The sequence below is a fragment of the Gadus morhua genome, chromosome 4 (genome assembly GCF_902167405.1).
Source record: "Gadus morhua chromosome 4, gadMor3.0, whole genome shotgun sequence".
NCBI classification, from domain to species: domain Eukaryota; kingdom Metazoa; phylum Chordata; class Actinopteri; order Gadiformes; family Gadidae; genus Gadus; species Gadus morhua.
In genome coordinates this window covers 20,684,081-20,695,873 of record NC_044051.1, presented here as the reverse complement: position 1 = coordinate 20,695,873, position 11,793 = coordinate 20,684,081, and the positions used below count along the sequence as shown (strand labels likewise).

Genomic DNA, 11,793 nt, shown 5'->3' with positions numbered 1-11,793 from the left:
GCATTAAAATGAGAAAAATGAATGGGACAAAGAATTCAAGGGATATTTAGCATAGAAAAAAAAATAACGATTAATCGCGATTAATCGTGAGTTAACTATGGCATTAATGCAATTAATCGTGATTAAATATTTTAATCGCTTGACAGCCCTAATATATATACATATATATATATACAAATATATACATAGAGGTAAACACTCACTTTTGATAGACCTATATACATTATATAATATATATATGTATATATATATATATATATATATGCAGTATATATATATATATATATATATATATATATATATATATATATATATATATATATACACAGTCTATCCTTGATTGTTATCAGTGCTAAATAAATATTGATATGTGTATATATAACCACACACATACAGATGTATATTGTACTGAATGATTTTCACTTAGTGTTGCTGTCTGAGTTAATACGGCTAAACTTTTTAACACAGATGGCAGATGGCTTGAAACAATGGCTTTGTTGTTGATATTCATTATTATATTTCTGGTTTTCTTTCCAAGGACAATGTAGCAGTTCCTTTTTTTCAGCAGATACAATTCTTCCAACAAATATTTTTTTTATCTTTCAATCCTCAATTTTGAAGCATGAGATGTTGTTTCAAAATCGCTGACAAGCCGCAGACATTTCAGTCCTCTTTGTTGGCAGGACAGGACAACGGATTGCAAAGCATTAATATGCTCTGTCAACTAAGATATAAGCATCCTGTATTTATTCTAACTTGACGAATTACACTGGGTCCTTCAGCGGCATGGCCGGTCTACCGCTGCCAACCGTCTCTATGTCGGTTTGACATTAGTCAACGCACAATACTTCTGAAGTGCGTGTTCTGACCCGTTGGGCTGCTTGTGTTCCGAGTATTGTTAATGCTGCTGAGTTTCAGTTGACCGACTGTAAGATTCTTCCCATATTCCCACATTTGAAACAAAACAAAACATGTCCCCTGGACCACTGGGTCAGAGTATCTACGGCAATGGCTGAGAGGGAACCTTTTCAAAGACTTCCACGTTTCTCTACAGCAGGGGATTGTTTAAGCAAATGTTGACTTTATTATTGTACAATAATGAATAAACCTGCTCAGTCCCTTGCCGTTTTCATTCCTTTTATTTCCATTCAGAGAGACCAGAAAGAAAGAGACAGTGGTAACACTGGTTTCTCTTTTTTTGTACACCCACTGGTTTTTCCAGAAGTCTCAGCCCAAGTGACGGCCACAGAGATTCTGCAGCTGTGAATGTGTGTGAGTGTTTGTGTGTGGTTGTGTCTGGTTGCGTGTGTGTGTGTGTAAGTAGCCACTAACCCAAGCAAGGCTGGGTAGCTCTCTGCTGTGAAGACTTGCCATCTCGCAGGGTAGGGAACAATGTCATCTAATTGGTCGAGGCTCTGGCCTTAGAGAACCGAGAACTGAGGCCATTGGAATGGGAATGCCGATCACCCTCACATTCAAAGCCGCCTCTGTAGGAAACAAGTGATTTTCTCAGATATGTCTCCAGAAGTGTACTTTCAAAATGTATCCGCCCTCAACTGGGAGGTCGTGAAATGGTTTTAGGTTCTAGGTTCAATCCCCAATGTCATTCAGTATGGGAGCAAGTCACTTTGGGAACCAACAACAGAAGAGTTTCTCCTATACACCCCTTCAGAGTACCTCTGAAAGGGGTACGTGGCTTGGAAGCATATCTTACAGAAGGGGTACATTAGTAAGAAAATAGTTTGAGAACCACTATATGACTAAACATACTTGTTTGTCACTTAAGACATTGGCTATATCAAAACATTGGGGAGATTGTTTGAAAGACATTCCTACAGCAATTACGCTCTCAAGGTAACAGCCGTTTGATTCAGAGGGACAACAGAAGCACATTTAAAGTGATTTAGTCTCAGCACATCCCTGTAGTGCAAGAGTCTTCTAGGCACTGGTTTTAGTCATGAGACACTAGACAGTGAAGGGCTCCTATTTGACAACCGGTTGTGCTGTTGGTAAGCCACTACAAGCCGTACCTGATCAACCCTATTTTGACATCACAAGTGGGAGTGTCAACACAAAACACACGATTAAGACTTAATCCTACCTAACTTGACTCAGTACAGCTCACTGAACGCTAAATCCTTTAATCACTCATTCTGAAGTCAACGTTTCCATCCTCATGATCTGGTGAGACCAAGTTCTTATCACATGTGCCCACATGGACACAACACAAACAGAACACATCAGTGTGTTTTTACATGAGGGTGTCACTCTCCTGGGCAGTCCTGAGGAGTCTGAGACTCGCTCTGAGCCATATTAGTGCATGTTTACTTGAACTGAGTCACATCTGCTCACTGTAACTTCATGATGTCTCTCACTGACTCTGAGGCTGAACGGATGATGAGGACACAACCTTGCATTCTGCGCTAACCTCTCTCTCTCTCTTTCTCTCTCTCTCTCTCTCTCTCTCTCTCTCTCTCTCTCTCTCTCTCTCTCTCTCTCTCTCTCTGATGCTGGGTCTCTCTCTCTTTGATGCTGGGTCTCTCTCTCTCTCTTGATCTTGTCTCTATGATGTTGGGATCTCCTTCTCTCTCTCTTGATCTCTCTCTCTATGATGATGGGTCTCTCTTTGGTGAGTTCTCGGGGATCTCTCTCTCTATGATGTTGGGTCTCTCTTTGGTGAGTTCTCGGGGATTTTCTGCCTCAATGTTTGACTTAACCCGAAAAATAGCCTATAGGACAGCATAGGACACAATTCACACTCATTAACAAACTTCTCTGATGCTGGGTCTCTCTCGCTCTCTTTCTCTCTCCCTCTATGATGCTTGGTCTCTCTCTCTCTCTCTCTCTCTCTCTCTCTCTCTCTCTCTCTCTCTCTCTCTCTCTCTCTCTCTCTCTCTATCTCTATCTCTAGAAGTAGTAATTTCGTTGTATCTACAGCTACCATGTAAAGCAAGAAATCATGAGCCTACCTGACGGCACGGAAAGAAAGGCCGCTGATGATTGTGTCCTGGTTTGGATGTCTGCACACAGAGACGTACGGCGTGGACAGGCAGCACCATCTGGAACAGAGAGCTTGGGTCAAGGTCAATGTCTTTACAAAATCGCTACTGTCTTAACAACCAATAAATATTTATGTGTAGGCTTTCATAACAAGTTGTAAAACAAATGAGTGACGGGATCCAAACTCCCAGAATACGTCCACTTTGCCCGTAGCAAGATGCTCTCAGTAACACTGTTGACTGTTTAGATTAAAGTGATGACATGTTTACTTTACAAAGGAAAGTGTCTCTCTATCAATCTACAAGTATATAACAAAGTAGATAAGAAAATATAATAGCAATTGGATGAAAGGTTGAGTTTCAGCATAGTTGTGTATCAGTGTACTAAAGTCTGCCGTGAAATAGAGTCTTGAGAGTGATATCTACATATGGAAGACAGGTGATTAAAAGTTGGATGCCCACTTGAAGTCTGACCCATTTCCCCTGGGTGTTTTAACTGACTGGGTCGCTTTAAGGGTGCTATGGATGCCCTTCCATACAATTCCTCTCCATCTGGTTTTCGTTAAACTCATAAAGATGTCTAACTAAGTGTTGGGCTTCTCAGAATGAGGTGGATTCCTTGTTGAGTTAACATGCTGAGCTACTTTTCTTTCTAAGGCTCATAGTAAATATTAAAGTCATTGATTTTTCCTTTATTCTTATATTCTCATGTCTTTAATATTTATTTATTTATGTATTTAACATTGGAGAGCCACACAGGGAGGCCAGCGATGGAATATAATATAAATCATAGCACCTGGTATACTGTTTTGTATGTAGGTCAAGGTATGTGTCTATGTGTGAAACACATGTCGAACTCTCAGTAAAAAAGAAACTCACATCAAAACTATTCCCTCAGTTCTCCATGTAAAACAGGAGACTAAATCAATATCTCCCCCTTGAAAGTGGAAGAAAGTATGCATTTCAAGTTTTTTTAACAAACCGTGAGTGTCATCAATGATTGACATATCTTGGTGAAACAGCTCTTATGATAATCTATACTAGGAATCTCATTCAAGTCATGTTATTGTTTAATCATTTTGTCCTGTTAAGAAGTCTCTGGTATAATAGTGACTGTTTGAGATTGTATGTGTTTAGTGGATAGTTGGTGTTCAGCTACATTTTTGTACAAAATGTTTAAACGACTGAAACCAGTTTGGGTTTCTCCAGTAAAACTTGACCTTGAGATGGATGGGCAGGCAGGCTGGAGCAGGCGCTTTGTGCTTCAGCTGATTTACTCCTCCTGCACTGCCTCCACGGAGCCCATGGCTTCACTGAAACACTCCTCTACTTCCTGTTTCTGTGGATGTAGTGTGCGAACGTTCTCATCGCACATGTCAACAATCGCAATACAGCACTTCTTTTGCAACATCAGGTCAGAGTTTGTGAAAATGTTGGTAGTACTTTACCCAACAATAAATAAAGTCTTATGACTTTATTGTTTATGTTCGTGGGCAGGGGCGCTCATGGAAAAGGCTCTTGAGGCAGAATCTGTATAAGTTGGTAATTGTGTTTGCATCGGTAACGGATGTATTAGTGAAGGGGAGAGGTCTATGATCACCCAGAGTGTTATGGTCCTTTAAGGTTTGATTTCGAGTGAGACCGGGTCCTTACACTAAAACCACTTGCCTTTCCCTGTGTTTCAGTTTTTTTACCGGATAATGTTTAGTGTGGGTTATAACAGTACAGTATAGTTAATTCACAAGGTGAGCGAGACCACGTATCCTTTATGAAAATTACTGTTGTTTCTCCCCACATTTTGACGTTACATGTCAATATGAAGCAGGTTCCTAAGCTTTGAATGGTAGACTAACCCTTTTTCTTTTTTAAATGAAGGTGTATTCAACACACAGGGCATCCTTCTGCCATCCTGTTACCTGCCTCTTCCTGGCGTTTCCCATACATTTCTCTCTCCATTCCTCCTCCAACTTTACTCACTGTTTCCCTCTGTCATCATTTGTGTGCCATGACCCAATAACAACGGCACCTAGACTAGCCTCCAAAACGCCGTGGTGGAATCCGCGTGTGCGTCGGGGAGAGAGGGAGAGGAGGATGGGGTGGGGGAGAGCGGAAGAGAAGGAGGGGGTGGGGGAGAGAAGGAGAAGAGAAGGGGTAGGGGGAGAGAGAGAGAAGGAGGGGGTGGGAGAGAGGGAGGGGAGGATGGGGTGGGGGAGAGAGGGAGAGGAGGATGGGGTGGGGGAGAGAGGGAGAGGAGGATGGGGTGGGGGAGAGAGGGAGAGGAGGATGGGGTGGGGGGGAGGGACAGGAGGACAGGATGGGGGGGGGATATGGAGCGTCGGCTATTTAAGGGTTGAGTCTGCATCTGGGGGTCCGAGCTGCACTGGACTCCTCACACTTTAAAAATACATTTTCCCCTCCTCACAGCCTGCCTTTTTGCTCAAACTCTCTCTCCCTCTCTCTCACACTCTCTCTCTCTGTCCCTCGCTCTCGTTGGCTGCCAGGCTCTCTGCACAGTGCCAGGGAGAAGGGTCTCCAGGAGCCAACGCTGACGAGAGGAGACAAAGAAAAATAGAGGAGGAAAGGAAAGAAAACGGAGAATATTTTATTTTTCTCCTCCATGAAGCGGTGAAACCAGATATCATTATAACTAAGAACCCATGCAGTTGGCTGAGGGGGGACTCGCAGAAAGAGCGCCACCTCACCTGTGGAGACTTGTGAAGCCCGGTAGATTGACGCAGCAGCAGGTAAGTCACAGGGCAGGTTGTGATGTGGAAGATGTTGTTCAGAGGTGCAGGAAAGCAAAAGGACCTTAAGCTCATTTGAATGAATCCATGGACTGCTACGCAGGGTCGTGATTGCTATGTAATCATTCATTTTAGGGATGCATGTTTTACATTCACTATTCATCGAATCAAAAATTCACAACATCAAAACATCTTTATTCTGAATATTTAATTACCGTAGCTTTTATCAACACTCGCTGTTGTACAACGCTTGCGGCCACTCCACTGCATCCAGTTGATTGGTCTGCAGGGCGACAACTTTCTGAGAGTACTGGACGGATGTATGAAGTGACTCCTGGCTGCTGGGAGGAATGAATCACAGCCCGTCAGGGGAAACGGGCTCGATGCGATGACCGACTACTGGGGGACCCGGCATATGGAGGAGCTATTCACTGCCTTGCTCGGCTGCCTGGGAGAATATGCCGCCACAGAGCGCCCTGCCAAAAGGGATTTTCCAAATGTATCAAAGTGAATCAAAAAAAGTCTGTTTTATTTTGCGTGCATGCGTTTGTTGTTCTGTGTGTATGCGTGCATTTTGGTGTGTGCGTGTGTGTGTGTGTGTGTGTGTGGTTCTACATGGTAGTGTATGCGTGTGGGTTTCTCTGCATGCATTATGTATGTGTGTGTGTATTCTATTGCCTCCGTGTGTGTGCTGGAGCAAAAGATGGTGTGGTTTGTCGGATCTTGGCACTTTTAGTGTCTTGGCACTTTTTGTGCTTGGGTGTGTGTGTGTGTGCGTGTGTGTGTGTGTATTCATGTGTGTAAGTATGTTTTCATGGGTGTGGATGTGTCTGTGTGTATGTTTCATGTCTCCCTGTGTGTGCTGGATCCTGCCAGTGTACTGCTGTGTGTGTGTGTGTGTGTGTGTGTGTGTGTGTGTGTGTGTGTGTGTGTGTGTGTGTGTGTGTGTGTGTGTGTGTGTGTGTGTGTGTGTGTGTGTGTGTGTGTGTGTGTGTGTGTGTGTGTGCGCGCCTTTGTACGTACGTGCGTGTGTGTGTGTGTGTGTGGGTATGTGAAAGTGTTAAGTAAAGTCTGGACTTGCATGATTATCCAGGTGTCTTTTTAGATTGGCTGTCAAGCGAATTATAGTTTTACTATGGCCAATGCAATCAAGTTGACTTTTCCATTAGAACATTTTAATAAATTATGGAAATGTTGGTTCAGTTGAAGGTGATTCAATCCTTCATTTGATCTTCCCTTTGGTAGGTTCACAAATTGCGATAGATACTCATATGAATAATACATCACTCATAGCATTCCCGAATCTGTTCACAAGATGACCCCATACATGGCAAAGGAAATTGCAAACTTGACCTCATATAATTCATAATCGTCATAAATAATGTAGGTTTCACTTTGCATCATTGTTACTTTCTTTGCACTGCACCGTCACTACGGGGATGATGTTATATGTTATCTTGTATCTGTTCTTAACATTATGGGTTTTGTTGAGAATAAGGGTCGGCCTCTTTTCTGTCTGTGCCCTGGGGGACGGGGGGAGTAAGGGTTAGGGTAAGGGTAAGGGGGGGGGGGGGGGTAGTTACAGTCCCATAGGGGTTTACCGGCCATATATTACATTCCATTGATTGTTACTTTCGTAAAGAATATATAGGGTGATCTATAGAAACTACTTGCAATGCGTTGTGAATAAATGATTTCTACAACAGTTTTGTAGCGTCTACCGTCTGACTCTCTCTTAATTATTCGTAGAGGGAGACCTCATTTTCGTTGCTGACGTAAAACATGAGGAAAACGTTAAAGCTCTCAATGAGCTGTTGCCCGTTCTATTCTATCCGGTAACTGTTCCCACCAGGAGCCTCGCCGTATGGATTCTTTCTCCACTGCTCCTGATTACTTCCAGCTGGTCCAGGTGCGTTAAGAGCTGCCCTCTTTCCTTTGCCATTGATAGCAAAAAAATGCACCAGGATGGAGACAGAGAGAAAACTGAGACCGGACCGATGAGATGATGATTGATTGTCCCTGTCCGGCTGTGAGGCGGGAGTCTCAGACAGACCGCTGAGAGGCCCAGACACAGTTGTAGAAGAGGCACGGCAGACATTTCAGCAGTTGTATTGTTCACATAAAATATAGGTTGCATATATTGCTTCACAGAATATACCAGTTACTAGTTATCTGTGTGTTTGTGTGATTGTGTGTAAAGCTTATGAAAGCACTGCTTTAAATTGCATGAAAAAATAGCTGACTGGGACAGAAATTATTTTCCGAAAGACCGCTAAGTCGAAGTCACTTTACAGGCACGAAGGTCACTTATGCCTCTTTTCCATTGACAGTACCAGCCACGCTACTCGCCACGACTTAGCGTTGCATGAGTTGGTTTGGTTCCAGGCACGTTGTGTTTCCATCTAGTATAAAGTACCTCTTCAGTAGGGCCGGGTCGTCATAGCAGACATGCGCAAAACTGTAGTGACGTACTTATCCATGTGAAACATAAACAGACAGGGCTACACACAGGAGCGTCTCCACCTGTCACGGTCCACGGCATGTTCTTGCGCGCTGATGCACGTTGATCGAAACCCAAGGAAAGGTGGGCTAAGTCGAGGCGAGTTGAGCTGGTACTGTCGGTGGAAAAGGGGCATTAAAGTCCTAAGCCGAGAAGTCAGATGACATTTTTCGAACATCTTTCATTATGGCTGGTTCAGACTAGACGATTCACATGCCACACTATACGATCACAGAGCCAGGAAATCGGGCCTTGTCTCGTCGGAAGACTGGCCACACTACAAGATTTGAGGGTGGGAAGCTCTGTACTTTGTATCATTCACGTTTGCAAGATATTTAGAAAATCTAAGGTTTAGGACTGACATAAAGGTTTTTTAAATATTTGTCGTAAAGGTTCCAGTAGTTTTTATATCTGCTCAATGCAGCAACTCCTCACAGTAGTTGCATTTCGCGTGACATGAGCTATACAAAGTACCTGCAGCAACAACGTAGCCTAGCAACAGAGCGTCAACAATGGATCCCGAGTACCTAGCACTAGACATTATGCTGGCGGTTTGAGGTTTGTGATATGATAGCTAGCTAGCTAGTTATGATAGCTATTAGCACGTCAACAGCTGTTGGCTCCAAACTTACCGGGTAGGTCAAGGCCGTCGGCTATTTCTCGCCAGGCTGTATCCCTTCACCCTATCATTGAACTCCTTTGTGGACACGTCAAAAATACAGGGGACGTTGCTGCCACATTTCAACCAAAGTTTTCTCCATTATGTTGTTCCATTTTCTCTTGTTTTCTTTATTAGCATTCTTCTTCTTGCTAATATTTTTTGTAGTAGTTACTGTGTACTCAGCGTAGTGCAGTGAAGTCAGTTGGTAAACACTGCGCGTGAGCTCCAGCTGTTCGTGGGGTTCCCTCACGCAACTGGGGGCGGGGCTCCCTCATGTCAACAATGGATACGTCATGGGATTCCCCAAAAAATTCTGACATGCCAAACTTTTGGTCGTGGGGTTTTCGTACGTCGCAGACGAAAGCATCGCAGGTCGCAAGCATGTCACATTACAACACCTCGTCTCGTTGCCGACCTTTTGTCTGCGACGAACTAATCGGGGCAAAATCAGGCTCAAATTGTAGTCTAAACCAGCCATGTAGTCTGGCATCCCAATACAAATGTATTGAAAAACTGTCATAATCTGGAACCTCTTCAATAGTTTTCGATTTCCAAGGGGCGCTACCAGCGGGCTCAGACCAAAATTCCTCTGGACGCATTTGGATAGGCCCTCAACCAATCGTTACAACGAGACGGATGATGGGCTCTGACCGACGATTTTTTTTCAGTCGTTTGTTCTTCTTTTAGTGAAAACATACCATCCAGTTGTTTAATTTTGCCCTGATAGCGGAATCAACAGACCGTTCTACACCAGCAGTAGCCATCTTTTGTTGTCCCTATAAAATGCTCCTCTGCCCCGTTCTCGTGTTTATCTCGCCTCTTATTGGATAAACGGCTGTGATTGGTCGGTCTATCTCATACCGGGCAAAAATCTTTTTGTAAGGGAGGGTAGACCTCAGCAGAACTAATTTGCAGAGTAAATGAAACATGAACTTGAAAGATTTGGCTAGTTCCTAGGCTTCGTCGGGGCAGGACTTACCAAAGAGTCGGAGCGATGTCACGTCATAGTTGACAATAGAGCAATGTAACTGCACAAAATACTTGTCCGTTTAACACAAGCGCAGGCATGTGTCATAACTACGTAATAAGTCTGTATAACAGAAGTAAACAATTAAATGTTTGGGAAAACATTTAATTGGGCAAAAATCGTGTCTACATAACTGTATTGAAGTAATTTTATAGAATACACCATTTGAGCAAAACTAATTTGTGGGAACTTTACGATAAATTGGAATCTTACATGATGGGTGTTTGGACATAATCTTACTTACAAACTTTATTACTCTGCTAGGAAGTGCAGCAATTCCACTGTTGGAATATCTTCACACTTAATTCACTTGAACGGTGGGAATGTATCTGTGTCAGCAGAAATTACCCAAGGTCCAATGGTGATGGCGAAGTAGAGTATGCAAAGCTCCACCAATCATTTGTTCTAGTGTTAGAAAGCATAATGCCGGCCTGGTCTGGACACATCACGCCCACCTCTTTCTCCTTCTGCTACTCAACTAAACAGATGTCTTTCGTCCATGGCCAACATTCCCAGTTAGTCTTTTCCAGGTGGGAAAGTTCCCTCTTCCCTGCCAGCTAAGAGGGAAAATAATACAGTTCAGGCAATTCTGGATTTTAAATTAAGGATCCCATTTTGTGTATTTCGATCCCCTGCCCAAATTGTCTCTTCAAGTCCCATGGCGATGTCCTCGGTCAACCCCGGGTTCACCTCCCCAATACATGCTTCAGACGGGAGAGCAGCAGCCTCCGGATACGCTGCTGTAACGTCTATAAATGTCAAAGACAATATAACAAGATTAATATTCTTGGATTTTGTCCCTTTGTTGAATTTAAAACCTGCCCATGAATTTTTTGGTCCGCCCTGATGGGCAAACCTCAAGACTATAAATTATCCTTCTTTAGTTGCAAAAAGGATTCTGATCTATAGGAACACCCTAAACACATTGGAAGGCTTTGTTTCCCTCAGTTTCTTACATTTCCATCCTTGGCCTTGTATAGCGCACATCATATGGGACAAACCCGTGAAACATGAGCTCCGCTTTAATCATTTCGCTTCCATAGAGCAGGACAAGATGTAGAACTGGTCCGGCCCTTGGACCTTAGAAAAAGGAAGGCAACTAAATTGTTGTGGCTTAATGGCTTTGACCCTGGAGGTCTTTGTAATCAGTGTCCAATGGTAGTGAGGGACAGGACTGGAAGGAGAAGAATAGGTCATTATCATACCCATAGAAGGTTGGACGCTGTTCAATACGAATATTACGACCCTACAGGTATGCATTTCTATTGTAGGGATTGCTGAGGAGCCATGCTGCTAAGCCCATTCAGGGGATATTCAAAAGTTCCCTTATTTTTCCTGCTCTCCCACGCTGAGGAAAAGGTTCTGATTCATCCTTGCGTTTCTACCACAAATTATAGAGTTCCAGTCTCTGGGTTATGAGGCAATCTGAGTCTGGGGGAACGACCACTCAGGAGACAATAAAGCGTTAATACAGGAATTCACCACATCACAAAAGAAACACAGCAATATGTGATGCACACTCACTTTAACTCTGAAATTTCATTTTGTATCTTTGCCATTTTCTTTTACGTTTTGCTCTTGTCTCGTGCTTTCCTCTCAGAGTGCTCACATGACTATGAATGCAGTCGTAAGCGCTCTGAGTCGGGGTCTTAGTGCTTACATTCTATCTCCATACTGTGCTATGATTTAGAATGGTGTCAGTATGTCCCGTAGAGAACCTAATGAAAAGCAGATCCTATAAAGCATGTCTAGGACATATGAAGAATAGCAGAGTGACAGCATGGTATGTTCTTGGAAAATAGGAGTCCAATACGGCCCTTTGTCGACATCTGATGACATTCACCATTAACTATTATACATTA

The 11,793-nt window shown here is 43.2% G+C and overlaps 1 protein-coding gene across 4 annotated transcripts in view; it reads left to right on the top strand.

Annotated features, from left to right (window-relative positions):
- The first annotated feature begins 5,376 nt into the window (after positions 1–5,376).
- The window catches only part of LOC115542486 (tenascin), a 30,864-nt gene continuing 24,447 nt past the window's right edge, over positions 5,377–11,793 (top strand). For all 4 annotated transcript variants that reach the window (XM_030354758.1, XM_030354757.1, XM_030354756.1 and 1 more), the window contains exon 1: positions 5,377–5,743. The gene's annotated coding sequence lies outside the window, so the exon portion shown is untranslated. The remainder of the gene's footprint in view (positions 5,744–11,793) is intronic.